Here is a 27,800-nt window from a genome sequence, read left to right as displayed (position 1 = left end):
AAATGATATGTTGATAGTGGGACAGGATGTTCAGTTAATTCGCAGTTTGAAAGTAGATCTATTCAAGTCGTTTGACATGAAGGATCTTGGACCAACAAGGTAAATTTTGGGAATGTATATTTGTTATGATAAGAAAGCCAGAAAGTTATGGTCATCACAGGAGAAATATGTAGAGAGAGTTTTGGAAAGTTTAACATGAATAATGCTAAACTTGTTGGGACACCACTTGGTAGTCACTTCAAACTGAGTAAAGTGACTTGTCATTCTAAGGTGGAAGATAAAGAAAGAATGGTAAAAATTCCTTACTCCTCTACGGTTGGGAGTTTGATGTATGCTATGGTTTGTACACGGCCAGATATTGCTCATGTAGTTGGAGTAATCAGTAGGTTTCTTATTAATCCCAGTAAAGATCATTGGGATGCAGTAAAATAGATCTTTAGATATTTGAGAGGTACTTCTAAAATGTGCTTGACTTTTGGAGGTTCGAAACCAATTTTGGAGGGCTTTACAGATGCAGACATAGCTGGTGATCTTGATGGTAGAAAATCTACTTCAGGATATTTGGTTACTTTTGCAGGGGGGCTATCTCATAGCAGTCCAATTTATGAAAGTGTGTTGCCTTATCTACAACTGAGGCTGAGTATATTGCAGCAACTGAAGCAACAAAAGAAATGCTTTGGATGAAACGATTTCTCCAAGATTTGGGTTTGAAGCAAGATGTGTATGTAGTTAATTGTGATAGTCATAGTACATTAAACTTGAGCAAAAATGCTACTTATCACTCTTGGACGAAGCACATTGATATCAAATATCACTGGCTACAACGGGTAGTGGCAGAACAATTGATATTGTTGGAGAAGATTCATACAGAGAAGAATCCAGCTGATATGATGACAAAGGTAGTGACTAGAGAAAAGGTTGAGCTTTGTGTCGGACTGGCCGGCGTGGATTCTAACTATGATCTTAGTTTTCGCGCGGCCATCAGGAGGGTGAATGACAGTTTCTCTACAGGTTAATATCTGAGTTCGGCTTCGTGAAGCGCCTTGTTTACATAGTAGACTAGGTGTTGAACACCGTTCTCTTCTTGGGTTAGAACCACACTAATGGCGTGTTCTGAAACAGATAAATAAATCTTCAGGACCTCGCCGACCTTAGGTTTTGAAAGCAACGGAGGCTGAGCTAGTTGTCTCTTTAGCTTGTTATAGGCGTCCTGGTATTCTTTGGTCCATTCGAACTTCTTTCCTCGTCGTAAAGTGTCAAAGAAGGGTTTGCAACGGTCAATAGGCTTGGAGACAAACCGGCTGAGGGCGGCAATCCTTCCTGTTAAACTTTGTACTTCTCTAGGTTTAGTTGAAAGCCTCATTTGGATGACAGCTTGTATTTTTTCAGGATTTGCCTCGATTCCTCGGTTGTTCACAATGTAACCCAGGAATCTTCCAGAGCTAACCCCAAAAGCACATTTCTTGAGTTCAACTTCATTCCATACTTCCTCAGTATATCAAACATCTTGGTCAGGTGCTAACAGTGATCCTTGGCCTTGATGCTTTTGACCAGCATATCGTCAACATACACTTCCATTATTTTTTCGATTTGTTGGGAAAATATGGAATTCACTAGTCGTTGGTAGGTCGCACCAGCATTTTTGAGACCAAATGACATTACTCTGTAGCAGTAAAGACCTCGGTCAGTTATAAACGAGGTATGTTCTTGATTTGGGCCGTACATCGATATCTGGTTATATCTGGAGTACACGTCTATGAAGCTTAGTAGTTCGTGTCCGGTAGTGGCGTCCACCATTTGATCTATTCTTGGTAAAGGAAAACTTTCTTTTGGGAATGCTTTGTTGAGGTTGGTAAAGTCTATGCATACCCTCCAATCTCCGTTGTGTTTTTTCACAAGGACCGAATTTGTGACCCGCTTTGGGTATTTGGCCTCACGGAGGAAACCGTTATGCAATAGTTTTTGCACCTCCTTATTGAGTGCTTCATATCTTTTAGGGTTCAGAGGTCGTCGTTTTTGTTGCTTTGGCCGAACTAAAGGATCCACCTGTAATTTGTGGGCATCGATGTTGGGATTTATTCCTCTCATGTCCCCATGATTCCAGGTGAAGACATCACTGTTTTGTCTAATGAAGGCCACAATTTCGTTTCGGGTGTATGGCTGCAGCTCGTACCCAACTTGGGAGTAAGGACAGTGATGATGTCATCTGTGGCAAATGTATTTGATTGATAGGGTGATGTGATAGGGGGTAATCATGATTTTTTCTGAGATAACAGCAGGATTGTCCAACTTGGGAGTAAGGACCGAACTCATATTTAACTTAGGTGGGGTTAGCGACCTGTTTTTATTAGATTGGAGTTCGGATGTCAACAATCTCAATAAGTTGGGAACTTGAGAATGAGCGAAATAGGAAACATGAATTCGTGTCGAGAACCGTCACCCTAGAAAATAGGTAGAGTGATTACTTAGTATTTTCTATTGAACAGTTAAGATCTGAGTTCAGTGTTGGACGACGACTAAAATTCGACAACTGTGTTTAGTTCACAAAACCGTTGAAGAAAATGAAACTTAAATTAGTGAAAATAATTAGAAGGGCAAGACAGTCATTTACACTCGTACCTAATTATCGAATCTCAAACAGGGATAAAATACATATATAGCAAGTCAAAAGAAAGTATTACAGATTTATTGACTTATGTGATATTATATATTTCAAGAGTTTAGTCTTTTGCTTTTAGTGAAAAAAACAAAGACTAATAATTAGATTGGATGGTCTAGAGTCGATTAGACATGATCTAATTATTGAAACTTAGATAATATATGTCTGATCAGGTCCCTATGGTAGCACCATAAAGTATTGAAATTTAATTATGGTAATTATAATAATTTTGGGCTTAATTGTAATTATAATAAAGTTTTGTATTTAGTTGTAATTACTACGAAAGTTGTAAAGTTAATTATAATTGTAATTGAAGTTCCATGAGTGCATATATAATTATATATAAACTAATTGGATTTAGACTTTAATTGAATATCCTACTTGGATTTTAATTAGAACTCCTACTTGAATGTGGAATTATTATTATACAAGGATAGAGATAGAAATTAGATGGAACTTAGACATCCTAAGGAATTGTACAACAATAATAATACATAATTCCAATGTGTTCAAATTTCGAGAGAGAGAAGATTATTTTTCTTGATTTTTTCAATTGTTCAGTTTTAAGAATTAGTTTCTTGATTTAATTAAAAGAAGGTGCTCATTCATTGGTGTAGTTTTGACTTTGGAGAATACCATAGAATATTTGGAGGTTTGAATCATCAAGTTCTTGAAATTAAAAGCAAGAAGTTCGTGATCCAAAAAGGTGGAAGTTCGTGATTCATAATTTATTTAAGAATTGACCATCGAATTTAGGTAAAAATTTGAATCCTTTGTTTTTTATATAACACACACGTGAACATCTAGATGATCTTATTTATTTAATTAAAGAATTTTTTTTATTTTATGGATAATTCCACTTTCGCATTCCAACAAGAAGTACCCAAGAAATGAAAATTATCACTTAAAAGAGATCCTACCGGGTGAATTGGAGGATACGTTATGTTCATACAAACGGGGCACTCAAGCAGTTCACCCACAACAGTTTTTGACAACACTCCATGCTTCACGCCCATACAAGTCGAACTGTCATGTGCAATAATGCCCTCATTGGTGCTATCTCTAAGAGCCATTGTTTTTTCAAAATGGCAATTTATTAAATTTCTGTAAATGTTAGCATGCAAAGTTGATTAATTGTGAATACTTGTGAGAATTAGTACTAAGAAGTGAATTAATAGACAACGTTGATGCTACAATAAACACTGGTAGAATTACAATGTTTAGATATCAAAGAATGTAGAAAAAGTTCAATTACCCATGCGTTATCAAAACATGATTGAAATCAAATATTGGAAACTCATTATTCAAAAACTTAAATTGGAAAGTAACAAGTGAGCTGGAAAAGAAAAATCAATAAATTAGCAAAGTTTGTGTATCGCTGTTAAAAGGAAAATATAATCAGACTAATATTCATAAAGTATTCTTCAAAATGTAATGCTCTCCTGAGTATTTTATAATAAAAAGAAAAAAATAAGAAAACAAGATGTCATTCAAGAAAATCTATGTTTTGATCAAGTAAAAAAAGAGGAACTATTTTTGGCTCCTGAGGTCACCAATTATTGGAAGTCCAAGGCTGAATACTCCTTAAGCCTGAGCAAAAGGACTAAATCAACAAATTTACAATTATCCTTACCATCGAAATACATTGTAAAATTCTTGTGGACCATTGAAGGGCACTAGGATATCTTACAGTTGAAGCAAACAATCATGAGGATGCATATCAAGCAAAACCCAAGTAAGCACATACATAGGGCCGGCCTTGAGAATATGGAGGCCCTAAGCGACAACTTATGTTGAGGCCCTATACTTTGAGTCCTACAAGTAATCATTCCTGTCAATGGTTAACCTTGTTTCTGGTAATTAGTCAGGTCCGAAAAATGTTATACACAAGAACAAACAAGAAATTTGAATCCTAGCTTCAACTTAGATTACAATATATTCCCCATCATCAATCCTTCTAGTCAAAGACTTCACTGATTCAATCAGCACAAAAAAAAAAAAACTTCCCAAGTCATCAAATTGAAAGCAGAATGTGAATTTTGTTTGGGAATCCATTATGCCTTGATTGGGTCTAGTAAAAGGAATTCAATGGGAATTTTTTCTAAAATAACCAAAATCAGCGTATCCAATAATCATGTAGCTGGCCTATATACCAAGGAAACCTTCTAAACAAACAGTTAAGTAGTGAAGGAGGCAAGAAGCCATCTTCACTAAATCCAAATGGGCAACTCCCAAATTTTCTTATACCTTTCTATCCAATTTAACAAAGATAAGAACAACAATTCAAGTCAAATGTGAATTATGGCAAAAGCTACTGTGACATCGAATAGGGTATCAATTATTCGATGTGTGGTGTGCCCATTCAAAATTTCAATTTCTAAATTACCATGTTAGATCGACAAACCCAGAAACCTCACAACAACAACATTATAGAAAAATGAAAACATTGCTTACAAAAAAATAGTGGTTAAGGCTGTTTGGAACACCGAACACGTACAGACATACTCTTTGTTTTCGGTGACTTTTGATGGCTCTAGGAAAATCAAGAAATCTGAAGATGGATATTGGAGCAAGCTGCAACCCTTTTCTAAATTCACAATGAAGGAAGTGGGCTCAAATCAAAGTTCAAAGGAATAGAATTGAATTGGAGAGAAGATTGGATTCAAGAAACCGCTTCAATTTTTCTTCTTCACATGGTTTGTGTCAATTGTAAAAATATTGCTATAAATTAAGCGTTCTTTTTTTGGAGTTAGTATTTTGAGGTCCTGGGCCCAAGTCAAAATTTTGAGGCCCTTGCCTAGGTGGTTTGGTCCTAGGGCTAGCCCTGCACATACACGTGGTTGACAGACAAATTATCTTATATCTGACATAGACCAAACAAAAAACCTTGAATTTTGCTATTTTACCAAGGTTGGGGGAACCCTTATCGATACTCACACCAGTGACCCCCCCCCCATGTGAAAAACTACCCAAAAACCTCACCCACTCCCCTGTGTTGTGAGTATTTGGTAGGGGTTTTGTGAACCCCCTACCTTGTACGTGAAGCTTCTATCAAAAACTCTATGCTTCAAGAGCACAATTTTTCCGCATTGATTTTGCCGAGAAAAACAAATATGCTCCTTGATCTAAATGAATCCAATTTAATGCGTTCAACAAACAATAAATAGAAAATATTAATTGGAGTCAAGGAATTCTAAATATCATACAACAATTTATAAGAACCGATATTTTTATGCAAAATAATAGTTGTTCCAAGAAATAAAAAATGATCTAAATTTTCTCAGTAATACATATGCTTTCTCCCTAGCCTTGAATTCTTTACCAGAACATTTAATTCTGGGGAATCAAAGATTCGATTTTAGAAGAAAGCATAAGCAAAAAGAAAATTAAAAAAAAATCACAGAAAGCGGCTTCCTCAAGTAATAGAAGCAATAAAGAAGAAAACAATCTAAAGACATCCTTTACTTTACAGAGCTGGTATATACAATGCTTTTGGACTGAATGAGTAAATCTCAGATTAAATTTTTCAATAAAGAATCCTCCAAAGGAAGATTTTCAACAAGTCCAAATTAGAAACTATGGCAGGAGTTGTGTCCAGGTTCCCCCAATCGAAGCCCCTGCCACTTTCCCTAAGACTGGTGCCTATCCCATGAGGAGTAAGCAGAAAATTCAGGAAAAAAGTTTAATATCTACAAGCTAAACAAGCAGCAAAAGAAACATACCAAGTAAATGGAAAAACCACTGTGCTGAGGCGAAATGCAATACGCCTGAATTGTATACAACCCATGTATAAATTTGTAATAGAGAATTGGATTCTAAGAATACATAATAAATTCACTCTATACAGGGCAAAATCCATGTGAGTTTTGATTGAGGTGGAGCTCAATCCTTATATATGGTTTTTCTTGTTGAATTTAAACCTCAAAAGAAAATTATTTTATTGATGTAAAATTACTTACACAATTTAATACTCAAACCACTAATAATGCTCAATGGAGTATTAATAACTCTCACTTGTCGTTGCACACTTTCTCTCATCACTCATACATCCATAATGCACACAGCTTCCTTGTATTTATAGGTGTTAATGGATGGTTCTAGTATGACGGTGATGAAGTTAATCCTAATTCTAGATACATCCATAAATGATGGTGGTGATAATAATTGGATTCATCTAGCATCTTCTAGGCATTCTTAAGGATTAAGGAATTTGATTAGCAAGGAATCATCACCAATTTTCTAGAGAATTTTTGGAGCTTCCTCATTGTCGGTGATGACCTTCATTTGTCTCCTATATTTATGTGCATAAATTTTGAATTTATTTACCTCACCTCACTAAAAAGACACACATATACGCATGAATCTGTATGAATATGTTTATGGGATTCTTCTCCAAATCAAAATTTGTAATGAAAGTAGTCAGAGTCAAAGATTTGGGCATTATCGTGGTTTAAAATTGACATCTACGGTCCAGATAATATCACTTTTGTGTATATATGCACATTGTGCCTGTGTGCTTATATTATGATCTTATTTTCTCTCTCCTACCGAGAGTTAGATATGTAAATTCTTGCGATTATGAAAATATGGACTGGTTATTCTTTGTCTATTTACATTGAAAATCTGCTCTTATCTAAATTATTTGGTATGAAACATAGAAATAAAATAGTTTAATTTTTCTATACAATGTGTACTATCAATAATTTATATTGTGTTTAGATGTTCTCTAACGCTTTGGTTTGACGAGTAAGTGCGATATCAATTCTTGTACAATAGGTTTGATGTCACGAGAATTAAGTGTTTGATCTCCAAGATGAACACTTAGGTATTGAAAAGGTGCGACATGCAACAATCGAATTGATGGATAATTTGTCGTATTTGTGAGTTCATGTAATAATTGTTGTTGTCAAATTAATGTGTCATTTGATGTTACTTAGAACTTGCGTCATTGTCGCAGACTTTTAGTTCTTATTGATAAACGTTGGAAGCATGTTAATGCTACATGACTTCATTTTAAAACTCTATACTAGAAACTATCTTGTGACAATTTTTAATTTTTTGGTTGTTTAATCATGCGCATAATCTCGGATCTCAAATAATAGAAGTAATATCAAAAGGAAAATTGTCACGCCTCCAATAATATTTGTGGAATAAATACTTTGCCTTTCTTTTGAGCTGGTAGTTGACATCGTACTAATGAATGACTAAACTGAACATCAACTGTACACGGTGCAATGAGACGTAATTGTATTGTCCCTATTTCAACCATTACTATTTAGCTCGAGCTTTGCAATATGTATGGATACAAACTCATTATTCTTAATAAAGTAATTTAGTTATAACGCAATGTTAAATCCAAGTAATTGACATATGTTCTTAATAAATATTATTTCATGTAATGTATGAAAAAAGATCAAACCTTCAATTTTTATCCCACTTGTCTTCTCTTTCCCAACCCAGCCCCCACGTGACCCGATCTGACCCCATTCTCGGGTAATGATTGTTTTTGTCAGTAGTGCTATTTAGCATAAGTGATGTTTAGTCCTAATAGATGGTAATGGACTCAATATCACATTATTTTTAAAGGAAATTAGGCCCTGTACCCTCCTTTTCAAATTGTTTTGATTAATACTCTTTAATTAACTAAACATCTTAAAAGATAGTAAAAATTATGTCCCAAAATCACAAGCCAGTTAACAAGCCCAAAACTAACCCGCCATATTCAGACTCATCATTCAGTAGAAATTGTCGGCATCCTTCTCCAGCAAGGTGATAGATTCCGACTTTTAATTTTCGTTTCCAATCTACTTTCCCTCGATTTCTTCTTCTTCTTCCCTTCGTATGCGTTCGGCTTCATTATCTTCTTTTCATTTCAGCCCTAGAGTTGGAAGATTAGGATTTAGGAAATTGTAGATACAGTCAGATTCTGAGAGCAAAATGGAAGAATTTGAAGATGGGCACATTGAAGGGAGAGCCGCTGGTTATGAAGCTGGCAAAGGTGGTGCAATACGACATTCTTCTTGGAGCCATGATCGCCATCCTCTTTTACTCACCTCTCGATTACGCTTCACCCGAAAAAGCATCTGATTGTAAACCCCTAGTTTTTCTTCCTATTAGATTCAAGGGCTCTTGGTTGGTTGAACATGCATCTTTCTATTTCCTTGTGATATGTTAGTTTAATATGGCATGTAATAAATAATTATTGCTCCTTTTGTTGCTGTGTACCAGCTTGTAAACAATCAGGATTTTGAGTTTTAGTATCTTTTGAAGAAAATTGTTGCTTTCCTATTAACCCCTGCCAACATTTGAGAGATTTCGATAGATGCAAATCTTTTTAATAGAAAAAAAGAAGAAGATATTGTCAAGTTAAGAGAGATCAGGAATACTATTGTGAGTCTGTGACTGTTGTTGAGATGTTTCAAAAGACTTTGGACAAGACAATGGTTGGGGACAATGTGGGGTTGTTGTTGATACTTGGGAGGCTCTCAAAAGGTAGATAACCAGAGGAGAATGGCTTTTGTCTAATCCTAGGACTATCACTCCACACACAAAGTTTACAGTCATTGTGTATGTGTTGAAGGAGGAGGAGGTGGAATGCATTGTCACTTTTTTAATGTTGTCAAAAAAGTGTGTATCTCTTTTTTTAATCGGTGTAACTTTTTTGAACTTGTGTTACTTTCTTTTTTTGAATTCGTCACTTTTTTAAACTTCCGTCACTTTTTTTAATTTTTATCATTTTTTTAATATTTGTCACTTTTTCCAGTCATCATTTTTATTTTTGTCACATTTTTAGTGACAAGCATCATTTTTTTAAAAAATAATAATAAAAGTGACATCATATGTCGTATTAAACAATGTCACATTTATTAAAAAAGTGACACATGTCACTTTTTTATAAAAAAAAAATGTGTCACTTTTTTAAAAGTAACATTTATCACTTTTTTTTAAATTTTTGTCACTTTTTCGAGTGTGTCACCTTTTTGAATTTGTAGAACTTTTTGAGTGTCGCTTTTTTGAGTTGCTATCACATTTTTTGAGTGCGTCACTTTTTCAAATTTGTAGAATTTATTTTTTTGAACATCTATCACTTTTTTTGAATTTGTAAAATTTATTTTTTAAGCATCTGTCACTTTTTCTGAAATTTTGTCACTTTTTTTAAATTTGTAGAATTTATTTTTTTGAGCATCTATCACTTTTTTGAACTTGTCATTTTCTTAAATTTGTAGAATTTTTTTGAGTGTCTATCAATTTTTTGAATTGCTGTCATTTTTTCGAATTTGTAGAATTTTTTTTCAAACATATGTTACACTTTTTGAAATTATGTCACTTTTTGAGTGCGTCATTTTTTGAATTTCTTTCACTTTTTAGAATTTGTAGAATTTACTTTTTTTATCGTCTGTCACATTTTTGTGTGTATCATTTTTTTTATTTGTAGAATTTTTTTTGAGCGTTTGTCACTTTTTTTTTTTAAATTCTGTCACTTTTTAAATGTGTCATTTTTTTGAATTTGTAGAATTTTTTTGAGTGTGTCAATTTTTGAATTGCTGTCACTTTTTTAGTGTCGCGTTTTTGAATTTGTAGGATTTATTTTTTTGAACGTCAATCACTCCTTTTGAAATTCTGTCACTTTTTTGAATTGCTGTCACTTTTTCATATTTGTAGAATTTATTTTTTTAACATCTGTCACTTTTTTGTCTATATCACTTTTTTTGAAATTCTGTCACTTTTTGATTGTCACTTTTTTGAATTTGTAGAATTTATTTTTTAAGCATCTGTCACTTTTTGAGTGTTTCACTTTTTTGAATTTGTAGAATATTTTGAGTGTATCACTTTTTTTATTTTATAGAATTTATTTTTTTACGCGTCCATCACTGTTTTAAATTTCTATCACTATTTTTAGTATTTGTCATTTTTTTAGTTTTTATCAATTTTTTTTATTTTTAATCAAATTCTTATAGAATTGTTGCTATTTCTAAATTTTAACGAAGTTAGCAAATCTGAATAACAATATATAATAACTAAAAATAATTAGTAGAATGAAAAATGAATTATTATCAATTCAAACAAGTACACAATATAAAAAGTCTGTCAATAGAATTACGTGGCTTGGGGCGGGTAAGGTTCTGGTTGTGTGTCAGATGGTAGGATGAAGGGTGGGATAATTGGTTAAGAAGATGAAATCTGGCGTTTGTTGGGGAAAAAAATAGACAGTATTTTTTACTTCAACATAACAATTAGCATGATTTTTCTAAATGTCCCTAATTTTATGGGTATTTATGAAACTATCCCTTATTTTTAAGTGGTGCTTAGTCCCAATTTAGGTGATAATGGATCCCATATAATTTGATACTGGATCAACTAATCTGATACTAAACACTACTTTTAATACATAACATTTTCTTTGTTTAAATGCTAATGTGTAATAATGACCGGTAAAGAATAGGTACAACTAGGCAAATTTAAAGGTTGGTGTTGAAGGTCGATTTCGGATTATATTCAATGAATGATTATGGGCTGTGACAAATGTGTGAACTCATAGTTGTGGAAAGAAAGTTCAAAAAATTTGGTGAAAGAATTAAACAGGAAAAAAAAATGGAATACAACGTTCTAGGTAAGGGGTGGTAGTGGATGAAGCCATGGTCGAAGTTTTTAAGAAATCAAACGAAATCTGTTCTCATTGAAATTGTGAAAATTGAACTATTAGTTTTGTGAGCAAAGCAAGAAACTGATCTAGAAGCAATCAATTCTTTTTTTCGTTTTTTATTTATTTGTATTTTTTTTCCGGTTGGATATGATTTTTCCTTTATAAATAAATGACGCAGGGTAGGATAGTGATTATCCTATTGGCTTGTTGTAGCAGATGATTCGCAAGAAAAGAACGATAGAAAACGCCCAAAAAATAGAGAAAATACTCTCAATTCAACTCAATATTATTAATAATGCAGAATGCCGAAAACTAACCCACAAGCCGGGTTAAATAGCTGCGAAATACGAAATTATTGGAAAATTACCAAAAATGGCAAAATCCCAAAATTATACCAAAATAAAATATTAAGTAAAAGAAGTAAGTTGCCAAAAATTTGGCTTAATTCGAGTTCTCTAACATATAAAAAAGGAAACTAAATATTACCATAAATAGTAAAAAATAACTTAAAATTGAATTTTGGAAGGGAAAACAGTGGATTTTGGGCTTGAAATTAATGTCCACCAAGCAAAGCTGGGTGGCCACGACGTGCGCGCCGAAGAAAGCTTTTCGAATTGGGGTCATAATAGCGATTCCGATAACCGTAGCCAAAGTTATGGCCAAATTACCAAAGACGCGTCAAAATCTCCCAATTAAGAAAATAATGGTAATTTACTTTCCATCTTTGCGCCGATCTGCCATCTCATGATATCTCAACGCCATCATCGTACAATTTGATAAATCAGCATCACTTGACTCGAATCCTCCTGCATCAATAAATTGTGAAGACGGACAAATAATGCTATGCTTTCCTTTAGGTGACAAAAATGTTGAATATTTTGAACACATGTCAGCATATGTAAATAAAAATTGTGAGGTGGATCGTTCCATCCACATGTCACAAGTTAATTGGTCTAGAGAGATTGAAAATGATTGTGCTAGTTTAGGAATATTGTGGACCATAGATTAAATTCAATGGATAGATTTAGTCTTGTGGTCAATTCTTATTTTCTAGTCATGTTACATTCACTCTTGCTCATAGTACAATATTTGAATTTGATTTTGAATGGTTTTCACTTTATAATTACAAGACTCCTTCACTTATTTTCATTTGGACTTGGCGTAATAAAAGAGAGAGTATCGAGAGGTAACTAAGTGGGAGAAGTTCATATCTCCGACAAAATTCTTGGTGGCTTCCGGCGGATCCTTTTCTCGGTATGTCCATTACAATTCCCGTGGACGACGGTGTATGATTTTGTATGGTACAAATCTGAGCTCAACATCATAGAACACTCCATTGGTAGTGTTGAATAAGCTTTTGGTCAATTGGTTTGATTTTTTTCACTTTGAGAGTTTATGTTTTCGTATTGTAGTTGTAATAATCATTTATACACTACATTTTCAACTCTACAAAAATAAATTAAGTTTTGAACCTGCCCTTTGGGGATCAATAAAAAACCCAATCAACAATCTGCAGGCTTCTTCAGAGCCCTTTATATGCAAAAAGGAATAAAGAAAAATTATAGAACACGGGATCGGACGGCCTTGTTCTCAAAGACTTTTTGCCAAAGAGTAGATTGACAATACTAGACATTGTTAAGAAGAACAACATTATATTGTCGAGCCAAGTTGAGTACCCTGTATTGAACATTGGTCTTGGGGTAGGGCAAAAAGTATAGCTTTTTACAATAGCAAAAGCTCATAAATTGTCCAAATTCTGCAGAAAACCTTTTAAGTCAATAAGTCCATAGAGTTCAAACTTTTTAGTAGCCCACAGGCAACACCTTTTATTCAGTTCATTTACAGACAAATTAAAAAATATCCTCCCTGATCATGGGAAAATTGCCATACACTATTCTAATAGAGTTTCTGCCCAGAAAGGCAAAAAATAAAGTACCCCACAATCGTGATTCACGAAATAAGTCTGATTTACGACTGTATTTCCCATATACGCCCAGTCACATTTAGCTTGAGCTCCTGGCTATTATCTCTGGAGAAAAAGAGTGCCATGTTTCTATGAATGATTAATCCATCCAAGCTTTCTCGAACTGTATCACGACTATCACGAATGCTCCTTGGGACTCCTTGCCATGTCAACTTTCTATCATTTAAAGGTGGATCGAATCACTCGTTAGAGTTTAATGGGCCTGATATCATGTTAAGGTTTGGAGTTCCATCTTAAAATGTCGAACTTTGTTGAGAGAAGTAATCTAAGACCTTATAAATTAGTCTATGTTTTCATCTTTATTCGATATGAGATTATATCTCTTAATAACATGCTCCTAGATGAACAAAGATAATGATTTGTTTTAATAAAAACTACTCCTGATAAGATTTACCATGGAGAAAATGATGATGTAGAGTTCAAAATGAGACAGGATTATGTTGTATGATATAGTAATAAATAAAGAAACTGAGAAACATGACACGTACAATGAAAGAGGAGTGCATGGTACATTTCTTCCAGCATTTCGCTATGGCAGCAATGGCACTAGTGAAAGCAGGAGAAGAAACTTTTTTTTTTTCCTGGTAAAAATATGATAGAAATAAACAACAAACACTACATGGATGTGTTCTGAAAACCAAACAAAAACTTGATTCTTGGAATTTACATTGTTTACCGTATTCAGTGAAATGGCCCTTGATGAAAGTCAATGTATGGTATTAAGAAGACTGATAAAGCTGTTAAGTTGGCAACTAAGCAACTTCCACCTTTGTGGTTCTTTACGTTTTGAAGCAACAACGACAAATCTTAAAATTCGAAATTTTATTCAACCACGGAAAAATTCGAAATTATGCTAATGATAGAGAGTACTTACAGTCAACATCCATGTAGCATTTTCAACACCTTGAGCATCGGTCATGACGTACCGGTGGTTAAAAGTACTCCCATCATGCATATCAACCTGATGATAATTCTTTAGATGTTGCACGAGAAATAGGATATTACCACCGATAGGGCATTCAACTCCAGCATAAGGGCAATTGTATGGGCGAAATTGGCAACTCTTTTCATGCCTAAACCTGCTTTTGTATGGAAATATATCATGACAACCGAGAGACTCGTATCTGCACGGCACTTCTAGAGATTGTGCAACTCTCTCCAACGCGAGGCATCTTATGTTCCCAAGTTCTTGACGGCAAATTGGGCAAGAACGCACTTTGGACTTGCACTTAGAGCACAAAGTGTGGCCATTTGAACACTGAACATGTGAAAATGATAGTGCGACTTTAGCAATGATATGGGCTTTGAAAAGAGTGATTTTATTTTTCTGCACCAAGGACTGACAGATAGGGACCATATATATTCATATTATCGTTTATGCATCAAGGGGATGAGAATAATATGATGCTAAATAATTTTCATATTTCTAAGAACTAAATTTTGTGGAAAACTTGTTCAAACAAACATCAAAGTTTTGTTACATTAAGGAACAGAGTTGGAATAACTGGATCCATACTGTCAGATTATATCTCATGCCTGAGGCAAAACCGTTAATAATAGAATATAAGTTTCTACATAGAATCTGTATCCACTACAATATGCCAAAGAATATTTATTCAACCACATCGATAATTTATCTGACAGCATAATGACGATGCTAGTGGAACTAGAAGTGTTAGTGCGGAAACGAAGTGTTGAAGAAAAACTTGAATTTTTATTGATAGTTTTTGAGTTGCTACAGCACACTCAATAATGTTTTCTTTTTTTTTTTTCTTACTATGAGACTACAAGAATGACCTCGATTTATAGAACCACATGGATAACTCTAGAGACATGGAAATATAAATGGACACCTAATAATTCATGAATTTGCATCATGTATTTTCCTGATACATTTTCTTCAAGTGCATTATGTATTTTCCTGATATATTTTCTTCAAGTGCATCATGTATTTTTCTGATACATTTTCTTCAAGTGCATGTAACCTTATTTATTTCCTAAAATTACAAATTAATGCCACATTTAACACCCCCTCTTAATTTGTAATCTTGAGTTTTTCCTTGATCTTGTCGAACTTGTCAAATGTGACTGCCTTTGTTAAAATGTCTGCTGGTTGATCATTTGTGTTGATAAATTCCATGCAAATTTCTTCTCGACTTACCAAATCTCGAATGAAGTGATGACGTAGTTCAATATGCTTCGATCTGGCATGAAAAACTGGATTTTTTGTCATAGCAATTGCTGACATATTGTCGCAATGTATTGTTGTTGGCTCTTGTTGTTCAAACATCAAGTCTTTTAGAATTCTTCTAAGCCAAACTGCTTCACAAGCGGCATCCGCAGCTGCAATGTATTCCGCTTCTGCAGAAGATAGTGCTATAGACCTTTGCTTCCTCGAACTCCATGAAATAATATTTGTTCCAAGACAAAAGATGTAGCCCGATGTACTTTTGCGGTCAACAAGTGAGCCTGCCCAATCACTGTCAGTGTAGCCAACAAGGTTGAAGTTATTTTCCTTTTTGAACTCAATGCCTTGATTTTTTGTACCTTTAAGGTATCTCAAAATTCTTTTTGCCGCCGTAAAGTGATTCTTGCTTGGTTCATTCATGAACCTGGAAAGTAAACTCACTGATTGAGTGATATCCGGCCTTGTGTTGAGGTAGATGAGTGAACCAATTAACTTTCGGTAGAGTGTAGCATCTACTTTTTCAGCATCATCATTGACTTGGAATTTTTCATTCGGCCCCATTGGAGTAGAGACTAGCTTGCATTGGTTCATGCTGAATTTTTCTAGAAGATCATCAATATACTTCTCTTGAGATAAAAAAATTCTTCCCGGGCTTTGTTTGACTTGGATGCCAAGAAAGTATTTCATTTGACCCAAGTCACTCATCTCAAAGTCTCTCATCATCTTTTTCTTGAATTCTTCCACCATGCTTTTACTTGTACCAAAGTATAGAAGATCATCCACATAAAGACATACTACAAGAAAGTCTCTTCCAAGATTATTGACATATAGAGATGATTCACTCGTGCTTCGATTGAATCCATTTTGGATGAAATAGCTATTGATTTTGCTATTCCATGCTCGCGACGCTTGCTTTAAACCATAAAGTGCCTTGTATAAACGATAGACTTTTCCTTCTTGTCCTTTGATTTCAAATCCTTCGGGTTGCTCGACATAAACTTCTTCTTGAATTTCACCATTTAAGAATGCCGATTTTACATCAAGTTGATAAACACATACCTCCAATTGAGCTGCCAGTGCCAAAACAGTACGAATCGTCTCCATTATTGCAACCGGAGCATATGTTTCAGTGTAATCAATTTCGGGCTGTTGAGAATACCCTTTTGCAACAAGACGTGCTTTGTGCTTTTGGATCGACCCATCTTCATTGTATTTTATTTTATAGACCCACTTGAGTCCAATGATTTTCTTCCCTTCTGGCAAGGCAACAAGCTTCCAAGTTTTGTTTTTCTCAATTGTGGACATTTCTTCATTCATGACTTTTGTCCAACATACTTCTTTTGAGGCTTCTTCAAATGATTGTGGTTCACTAGAGAACAACCCAAGTTCACATGACTCATATATGTCTTGTAGTGAACGTGTCTTTCTTGGAGGGCTTTCTGGATCAGATTCTTCCTCACTTCTTGGAGTAGGGTTTGGATTATGCTCTAAATTTCCAACTTGTGACGGACCTGCTTGAAATGTTAATGGATCAACAAAATGGTATGGTGTCTGGTCCACAACTTCTTTCCCTTTCCAATCCCAAGATGCAGCTTCATCAAAAACAACGTCTCGTGAAACTGTAATTTTGTTTGTAGTTGGATCTAATAACCGATATCCTTTAGATTCATCACTATATCCAACAAAGACAAGTTTTTGTCCTTTCTCGTCAAATTTCTCCCGATTTTGAGAAGGGATAAGAGCATAAGCAATGCTGCCAAATATTTTGAAGTGATCAACCATTGGCTTCTTTTTGTTCCAAGCTTCGTATGGAGTTTTATTCCGTACAGCCTTTGTTGGAGACCGATTGAGAATGTATACTGCCGTATTTACAGCTTCTGCCCAATACAGATTTGGAAGTCCTTTGCCCTTTAGCATGCTTCTTGCCATTTCAACAATTGTGCGATTTTTTCTTTCGGCCACGCCGTTTTGTTGCGGAGTTCGACTCACAGTTAATTGTCTTTTGATGCCATTTTTTCTGCAATATTCCATGAAAGGATTATAGAGATATTCACCTTCACGATCGGTCCTTAAAGTTTTTATCAAAAAACCACTTTGCCTTTCTGCTTGAGCTTTGAATTAAAGAAATGTGGAATATGCCTCAGATTTTTGACTGAGGAAGAAAACCCATATCATTCTTGTGAAGTCATCAACAAAGAGAATAAAATATCTCTTGTTTCCAAAAGTGGGAGTTTGCATTGGCCCACAAATATCCGAGTGCACAAGCTCAAGTGGTGCTTTCGTTCTCCATGAAGTTTTTGGAAACGACAACTTGTGCAATTTCCCATAGACGCATCCTTCGCACATTTTGTCTATGTGTTGGATGTTAGGAAGTCCCGTCACCATGTTTTTCATTTGGAGTAAACGAAGGCCTCTTTCATGAAGATGACCCTATCGTAAATGCCACAAATACGCCAAATCTTCGTCTCGTGCCTTGAGTGCACAATTCTCATTTAGTGGCATCATAAGAGGAAATGTCTTGTTCTTCATTTCAATATTTGCCACACAAATATTTTTCTTTTTGTCAAAAACTTTACATGCACCATCATCAAAGTGGACAGAGAAGTCACTTTGAATAAGTTGTCCAACACTTAGGAGATTATGAGAAAGATTGGGAACATAAAGAACATCTGTGATGAGTTTCTTGTTACCTTCTTTAATTTGGACAGCAATGGTGCCTTTTCCTACCGCATCTCTAGATGTTCCATTGCCAAGAATTACTTGTGAAGTAATATTTGGATTAAGGTCCACAAAGATGTCGCGATTCCCCGTCATGTGATTGCTACAACCGCTATCCAAATACCAAGGGCTTTGAGCTCCATTTTCATAATTTTGAGAATAAAACAGAATTTCCTTTTCATTCTCTTGAGAAAAGTTTGCTGCACTTTTTCTTTCTGTCATCTCTTTATTTTGAAACCAACAATCCCTTTGAGGGCAAGAAGTGACCCGGTTAACTCATAAATGGTCATTTTGGACAAGTCTTTCGATTCTTCAATTGCGGCTGCAACATGGTCAAACTTTGGAGGAAGGCATCTTAACATTTTCTCCACGACTCTTTTATCTGTAATTGCGTCACCACAGCTTTTGATTTGATTTACTGTCTCGGCTACTCGTGAAGAAAAAACACGAACCGATTCTCGTTCTTCCATTTGGAGATTATCAAAGTCTCTCCAAAAGGATTGAAGTTTCAAGGCGATCGTTTTCTCCGTTCCTTGAAATTCTTGCATCAATATTTCCCAAGCATCTTTGGCTTTTTTAACACCAAAGATACGAGGGAAAATTGATTTCCCGACTCCTTGTTGAATATAGCGGAGAGCCATTGCATCTTTTCTTTTAAATTCTTTTTGCAATTTTTCGTAATCTTCATTGTCTTCGGATGGTTCTTCGTACTCCTCATCGTCAATGAAATCCCAAAGATCTAAGGAGATGAAGAAAGTTCGCATTTGGATGCTCCAGTATTCATAATGCTCGCCTTCGAAGATTGGGACTTGACTGGAAGAATATGTAAACAACGAAGCTGTTTGTATGAAAGCCATGAAAAAATGCAATCACAAGTTATGGCTCTGATACCAAATTTGTTAGTGCGGAAACGAAGTGTTGAAGAAAAACTTGAATTTTTATTGATAGTTTTTGAGTTGCTACAGCACACTCAATAATGTTTTCTTCTTTTTTTTTTTCTTACTATGAGACTACAAGAATGACCTCTATTTATAGGACCACATGGATAACTCTAGAGACATGGGAATATAAATGGACACCTAATAATTCATGAATTTGCATCATGTATTTTCCTGATACATTTTCTTCAAGTGCATCATGTATTTTCCTGATACATTTTATTCAAGTGCATGTAACCTTATTTATTTCCTAAGATTACAAATTAATGCCACATTTAACAAGAAGTTCATATGGCGGTTAAGGCTGAAAAGAAATGCTATTAAAATGATCAAAATATGAATATGTAGAAGCTTTAGAAGTAAAAGTAACCTAAACTGATAATCAAGAGGGTTTTTCAAGAATACATACGGAGAAATGAATGGTAAGTTATACAGTGATCTTCTAGGCTGGGAAATTTATTAACAAGATATCTTGTGAATGGAAAAGATAACAAGACTTGCAACATAATGATTCTAATGAAGGTGACACGGAATATTCAGAACAAGGAAGAGCCATAAAAGAGTATGTCTTGAAACCCTAAATCACAATCACTTTAATTGCTTTATGCAAGTTAGAAGTACCCAAGAAACAAAAATTATCACTTACAAGATATTGTACCTGGTGAATTGGAGGATACATTATGTTCATACAAATGGGGCACTCAAGCAGATCACGTACAACAGTGTTTGACAGCACTCCGTGATTCATGCCCGTACGAGTTGAACTGTTGGGTACAATGACGCCTTCATTGGTGCAACCTCTACGAGCCATTATTTTTACGAAATGGCGATTTGTTGAATTCCTGTAAATGTTAGCATGCAAAGTTAATTGGGAAAAGAGTATACTTAAGACAATTAGTATTACGAAGTGAGCTATTGCAGCATTTTTATAATGTAGAGACAAACTTGACGCTACAATAACAATTGGCAAAATAATTAGAATGTTTAGATATCAAGAATGTCAAAAAAATTCAATTACAAAGTGTTATACTAAACATGATTGAAATTAAATCTGGGAAACTCATTATTAAATAACTAAAAATTGAAAGTAACAAGTGTGCAAGAAAAGGAAAAGAAATAAACTGGCAAAGTATATGTATCGCTGGCTAAAAGGAAAATATATGGAGAATATATAGGAATTAGAGTACACAGTCAATAAAATGGAACACTGTAATCATACTAATATTCATAAAGTATTCTTCAAATCAATGCTCTCCTGGCATTTTGTAAAGAAAAGCAAATAAGAAAACAAGTGGCCTTTGAAAAAGATCTATATTTTGGACAAATAAAGAGATAACTCCTAAGAATATGCATAAAAATACACGAGCCAAAGGACTAATCTATAAATTTAAAATTATTCCTACAACTGAAATGTATTGTAAGATTCTTGACCATTGAAGGGCACTAAGAAATGTCACACTTGAAGCAAACGATCATGCAGTATGCATATGTAACATATCCAGCAAAATCCTAGCAAGCATATACTTGCAGTTGACGACATATATTCCTAAATCCGATGTAGATCAAACGAAAACCCTATACTTTGGGAGCACGACTTTTCCACTGTGAGTTTGCCAATAAAAATGAATGTGCTTCTTTTAATGCGTATAATAAACAATGAGTAGAAATGTGAATTGGAGTCAGAGAATTATAAATACCACACAACAATTGATAAAAATAACTGACATTTGTTATGCAAAACAACAGTTGATCCGACAAACTAAAAATGATCTAAACTTTTTACTAGTATTTATCCTTTCTCCCTAGCCTTGAATTCCTTCTACCAGAACATTTAATTCTGGGGAATCAAATCCAGTTTTATTAGAAAACATAAGGAAAAAAGAAAAAAGAAAGAATGAGGTATGATTATGTAATAGGAGCAATTTAAGAAAATGAAAAATTTATTTAAATCTCTTCAATTTCCATAACCAGTAGATACAATGCCTTTTTGACCGAACGAGTAAATCTCAAATTAAAATTTTCAATAAAGAATCCTTATGAGAAACATTTTCCACAAGTCCAATTTTGAAAATATGCCAAGAAACCCTCTATTTCACATCAAAGTAAAATCTTTAAAATTATGCCATAAATTTAAGAACTTTAACCATAGATATATGATGCAGATTATACATCCTAGATATAAACAAACACCAGTGCAATATTCACTCAAGAATTCCAAACAATTAAATGGAAAATAAAATCAAAACTACTTTTTTTCTGATTAAACCATGAATTTATACCAGGAAAAACAAAAACAAAAACAAGAACCAGAACTCAAGCTTTTTTCCGTTCTAAACACCATCGCCAGGTCCTCTAATTTATGATTTCGCAAAGGATTCTAGTACTTTTCATCAAATAAATACTCCCCAAAAAAAATGTAGAAAAAAAAGCAGGAAATTTCAGGGAAAAGTTTGAATACCTACACGTTAAACAAGCAGGGAAAGAAACTTACCAAGAAAAAGAAAAAACCACTTTGCAGAGGTGAAATGCAATACGCCTGAACTGGATTCAACCAATATATAAATTCATAATAGAGAATTGGATTCTCAGAATACAAACTAATTTCACTCTATACAGGTGTGTTTTGGTTGAGGTGGAAGTCAATCCTTAAATGTGGTCTTTGTCTCCTATGTGTCTAAGTTTTGGATTTATTTACCTCACCTAACTAAAACACACACAGATATATTCATGAATCATAATACAGGTGTGTTTTGATTGAGGTGGAACTCAATCCTTAAATGTGGTCTTTGTCTCCTATGTGTCTAAGTTTGGGATTTATTTACCTCACCAAACTAAAAAAACACACAGATATATTCATGAATCTGTATGTGTAAATTTATGGGTTTCTTCTCCAAATCAAAATTTGTAATGAAAGTAGTAAGAGTCAAAGATTTGGGTGGTAATAGTCTGAATAACCATTATGGTAGATTAAAATTGACATCTGCAATTCAGATAATTTCCTTTTTTTTCCTTTTTTTTTTTTTGTATATATGCACATTGTGCCAGTGTGTTGATATTATATTTTTATTTCCTTCTCCTATCGAGAGTTAGATATATAGATTCTTGAGATATAAAAATATGAAATGATAATTCTTTGTCTATTTAGGATGAAAATCTAGTCTTATCTACACTATTTGGTCTGATATACGGAAATAAAATAGAATTATTTTTCAATAAAATATGCAATATCAATAATATATGTTTTGCTTAGATGTTTTATAATTCTTTGACTGAAGAGCAAGCATCATTGTCAAATCTTGCATGATCAAATTAATGAATGATTTGTCATATTTATGTAAGTTATTGAAATTGTAAGAAATGCATAATCGAATTAATGAACGATTTGTCGTATTTATGTAAGTTCTAGTAGTTATTGTCATTATCAAACCAATGATTGATTTTACATTACTTGGAACTTGCGTCATTGTGAGAAACTTTTAGCTCTTATTGATTGATGCTGACATCATGCTAAATGCATGATTGAATTAACGAACGATTTGTTATATTTATGTAAGTTCGAGTAGTTATTGTCATTATCAAACCAATGATTGATTTTACATTACTTGGAACTTGCATCATTGTCAGAAACTTTTAGCTCTTATTGATCGATGCTGACATCATGCTAGAGCAACACATGACTTCATTTTAGAACTAAGTAGAAACTATCTTATCACAACTTTTGATTTGTTGGTTGTTTAATCATGAACATAATTTCGGATCTTGAACATCAAAAGTAATGTTAGTTGGAAATCGTCACGCATCAACAACCTTTGTTGACACAAATACTTTGCCTTTCTTTTGGGCTGGTAGACCACATTAGACTAGAGCATGACTATAAACTGATCATCAACTGTATGAGATACAACGAGAAGTGACTGTATAGTCCCCCTTTTAACATTTTTTACTTGAATATTGCTATCAGCACCACTAGTACTAAAACATCGATCTAAGCGATGTTAAGTGATAGATTCAATATAATATATAATTAAGTGACTCGTTTAATTGTATCTCTTATTTAATACCACATTAGTTCCATTTAATGTCACAGTGAAGCTAAATAGATACAAACTCGTTATTCTTAGTAAAATTTAGTCATAACATAATGATAATTCCATGTAATTGACCTATGTTCTTAATAAAAGATTATTTTCTGTAACATTATGAAAAAAAATTTAAACCTTCAATTTTTCATCCAACTTTTCTTTTCTTTCCCAACCCTAACCCCACGTGACCTGACCTGACCCTATCCTACCCACTCCTAAGTGATTTGTATTTACGAGTAATGCTATCTAGTAGAAGTGGTATAATACAAATTTAGGTTGTAATGATTTCGTTGTTGCATTATTCATAAGTGGTGCTTAGTACTAGTCTAAGTATCAGTGACTTTGGATCCACCACCACGTAAACTGGTACAAACAAGCACTACCACCTAAATGGGGGTCTACTACTTAGTATCAATTTAGATAGCCGTGCGCCCACTGTCAAATCAAATCGATAAAAGCACTACTTTTTCTATGTAGTACTTTTCTTTGTTTAAATGCTAATGTGTAAAAATATTTTAAAAACCCACTGAACGATAGGGATAGCAAAAAAAACCACCAAACCCGATACCCGCAGGATCTCACTCCAAATGAGGCATGGATTACCCAGTTAATCGAGTATTCAGGGCAAGTATGTGTTACACCTGCCCTTTTTTTTTAGAATTCAATACTTTAAATGGAAAATTTCACAAAATTTCATTAATTCTAATAGAAAATGGTAATTAAAATTATCTAAGGAATATAATAAATAATAAAAACCTTAGTTTATCAAATATATTGAATACTTTAGCTTTCAAATAAATTAATTAATTAAAAATTTTAATCACTATAATATTATCTCACTTTATTGAATGAGAGCAATAAAATGAATTATTAAAAAATTAAAAAAGGGTATATAAATGGGTAAAGACCCCGCCCGCCGATCCGACCTGACCCATCCCGGCCCACTTCTCCTTAAATAGGTAATGAGGCGGGTGTCTCGAATCCACCCCATTGCCATCCCTACTAAGGCCCTGTTTGAGCCTCATTATTTCCTCATTAAAATGAAAAATATTACCGTTATCCCTCACATCAAACCACCATATTTGACTTTTTATCTTTTGTGTGGGCCCATAACGATTATATTTTTCATTCTCATTTTTTCAATAATGTGCCTCAAACGGGGGCTAAATAACGATCTTAAAAAGGGGCACAGTCAATGTCGAATCAAGGTATAACCAGGGTTGACCTAGTGATTTTAAAATTTTTAGAAATAAATAAATTTACATTAAAAAAGAATTAAAAACTTGCTCAGCTTGATTTTAAACTCGCCAATTCAAAATTACGATTTAATTTATGTTGGTTCAAAAATTAAGTTATAATTCAAGTTTTAAATATTAACAATAATATTATAAAATTAAATTATTTTACATATCCACCCCACCATTATCTACCCTAGACAATTTCACTCCCAAAGAGTGGTTTTGTTTTTTGTGTACCAAGGATGAGAGATATGGACTATATAATAAATTACTTTCTGTGTGTATTATCATATATTCATCAACAATAAAACTACTTGTATAAAGTTGGATTACAAAGTGTGTTGGCAAAAACCAAGCCATTGATTTGAAATGATTTAAAAATCTATTTTTGAAATGATTGGTGTAGATGTTATTTTGTCAACCAATTTTGTAACCCACCTTTGTAAATATAGCATAGTTCATACATCAAGGGGATGAGAATAAAATTATGCTAAATAATTTGCATATTTTCGAGAACTAATATGCTAGGTGAAAAAAGCCATCTTACACCAAATTAGAGAAAAAAAAAAGTGTCCTTTAATTCGTTTTTTCTTATAAAGACTTGTTCAAACAAAAATAAAACTTTTATTACTCCAAAGAACATCAATAGGAATTACTCAAGCCACACTCTCAGTTAATCTTACTCCTGAGCCAAAACATTAAGTGAAAATTACACAATACCATACTTTAAGTATTCAATATTCTAAAATCATATGGGAACTTTAATGTTTCAAAAATCGGGATTTTTTTATATTAATTATTTAATTTATAAACTAACCCTAACCCCCTTCCTTCCCCAAATAATTTCTCCCAAACCTAGTCCCTCTCTTCATCTCGTGGCTCTAGTCTCTCTCACCTGTGAAGAATGGGCGGAGTTGGAGTCTCTATAGGCAGAGTTGGTGTCTCACCTCTGTTGACGTCACACTTTTGCTGTGGTTTCAGGAAGATGATGGTGTTGGTGGCACAGTTGTAGTGGTATGGGGGCGCTGCTAGGTTCTGTGAAGACGCCGATGCTGTGGTGGTGTTTATGTGGTGATGGTACTGTTGGCGGTGCTGTGGTGGTGGTGATGATTTTGTGGTGGTGTTTGTATGTGACGTCGGGTAGGATGGTAATTATCCTATTGACTTGTTGTAGCAGATGATTCGCAAGAAAAGAATGATAGAAAACACCCAAAAACCAGAGAAAATAATCTGAATTCAACTCAATATTATTAATAATGCAGAATGATCAAAATTAACCCACAAGTTGGGTTAAATAGCGGCGAAATACGAAATTATGGGAAAATTACCAAAAATGGCAAAATCTCGAAATCATACCAAAATAAAATATTAAGTAAAAGAAATAAGTCGCCAAAAGTTTGGCTCAATTTGAGTTTTCTAACATACGAAAAAAAAAGGAAACGAAATATTACCATAAATAGTAAAAAATAACTTAAAATTGAATTTGGGAAAGGAAAACAGTGGATTTCGGGCTCAAAATTGACGTCCACCAAGCATAGCTGGTGGCCACGATGTGTACGCTGAAGAGAGCTTTTTAGATTGGGGTCATAATAGCAATTTCGATAACCGTAGCCAAAGTTATGGCCAAATTACGAAAGACGCGTCAGATTCCCCCAATTAAGGAAATAATGGCGTTTCACTTTCCATCTTTGCGCTGATCTGCCATCTCATGGTATCTTAGCGCCATCATCGTGCTATCTGACAAATCAACATCACTCGACTCGGATCCTCCTGCATCAGTATGGTAACGGTGCTGTGGGCGGCCTGTGGTGGTTATGGTGTTTGTGTGGTGGATCTGGCAGTTTGAGTGGGGTTTTGTGGAGGTGACTGTGAACTTGCGATGGTGGTGATGGTGTTCTGTGTGGTGGTGGTGATGGTTTTGTTTGGCGGGAATTTTTTGGAGGCAACTTTGAATCTGAGATGGTGTTGATGGTGGTGTGTTGTAGTATTGATAGGTTGTCATGAGGTGGTGGTGGCTCAGTTGGTGGTTGTGCTCCCTTGAGGTGGTAGTAGTAATGGTGATAGTGATGGTTCTAGCGGTGATCGTCGGTGGGAAGAAATGGGGTTGTGACAAATTAATTTGGAAATCTGTGATATACAAATAAATTGTGACTTGATTTGTACCGATGAAATTAACCGTGACCAATTAATTTGATAATTTGCAATGAATCAATAAGCCGTGACCAATAAAAGTTGATTTTGTGGCCTATAAAATTTTATATTCATGATCCAAAAATAATATGTGACCTATGAAATTTTTTATTTGTGACCAAAAAAAAAGTTGTGACTAAAAATTAATTCGTAACTAATTAATTTTTTGATTTCTGATCAATGAACAAATGGTGACCTACAAATTTTTTGAATTGTGATCCTAAAATAATTTGTGACATAAATTTTTGATTTGTGACCAAAAAATAATAAGTGACTTATTAAATCGTTAATTTGTGACCAACTTGTACAGATTTGTGACTTAAATATATTTAATTAATAAAATAATTAATTAATTAATTAAATCATTAATAAATTTTAATAAAAATATGATTTTTGAAGATTGAAAATTGTTTTCTTAATTTTGAAATATACCATACTTAATCTCTTACTTATGAAATTTTCCAAAACATTAATCCTAGAATAGACTCTAATTCAGATAGTGATGAGCATAACATTGAGATGAAAAAAATGAAATGCAAGAATAATACGTGTAAGCAACCCCACCTTTGAGCTAACAACCTTGCCAAGTGAGACATTATTCGTAGAGCCACAGAAGACTAAGTTGTGAAATCCTAAATCACAATCACGTTAATTGCTAATTCAAGTCTATTACCCAATAAACAAAATTTATCACAAGAAATCCTGCCTGGGGAATTGGAGGATTGATTATGTTCATACAAATGTTGCCCTCAAGCTGTTCGCACTTTGCACACAGCAGTTTTTTACAGTACTCCATGCTTCAAGCCCATAAGAGTCGAATCTTTCCTAGAAGGCCTTGTTTGGGATTCAGCACTGTCAGGTGCCTCATAGATGCTACCTCCACAAGCTATTGTTTTTCTGAAATGTTATGTTAAATCTGGTAAAGGTTAGCATGCAAAGTTAATTGGGAAAAGAGTTAAACTAAGAAAAGGAAAAGAAATAAACTAGCAACATATATATATCGCTTCCCGAAAGGAAAATATATGAATAATTCACTAGCTTAGAATTTGCAATCAGTAAAATGGAACACTATAATCAAAGTAATAATCTTAAAAGTATTCTTCAAAATGTATTGCTCTCCTGGCTATATTTTGTAATAAAAAGCAAGTGATCTTTGAAG

At 34.0% G+C, this 27,800-nt stretch overlaps 1 pseudogene; it reads right to left on the bottom strand.

Annotated features, from left to right (window-relative positions):
• LOC111393090 overlaps positions 1-24,210 on the bottom strand; it is an 82,746-nt pseudogene extending 58,536 nt beyond the window's left edge.
• Between the last annotated feature and the right edge of the window lie 3,590 nt (positions 24,211-27,800).

This window comes from Olea europaea, chromosome 4 (assembly GCF_002742605.1).
Source record: "Olea europaea var. sylvestris chromosome 4, O_europaea_v1, whole genome shotgun sequence".
NCBI classification, from domain to species: domain Eukaryota; kingdom Viridiplantae; phylum Streptophyta; class Magnoliopsida; order Lamiales; family Oleaceae; genus Olea; species Olea europaea.
The sequence above is the reverse complement of the archived record's forward strand: the minus strand, read 5'-3'. Positions and strand labels throughout refer to the sequence as shown.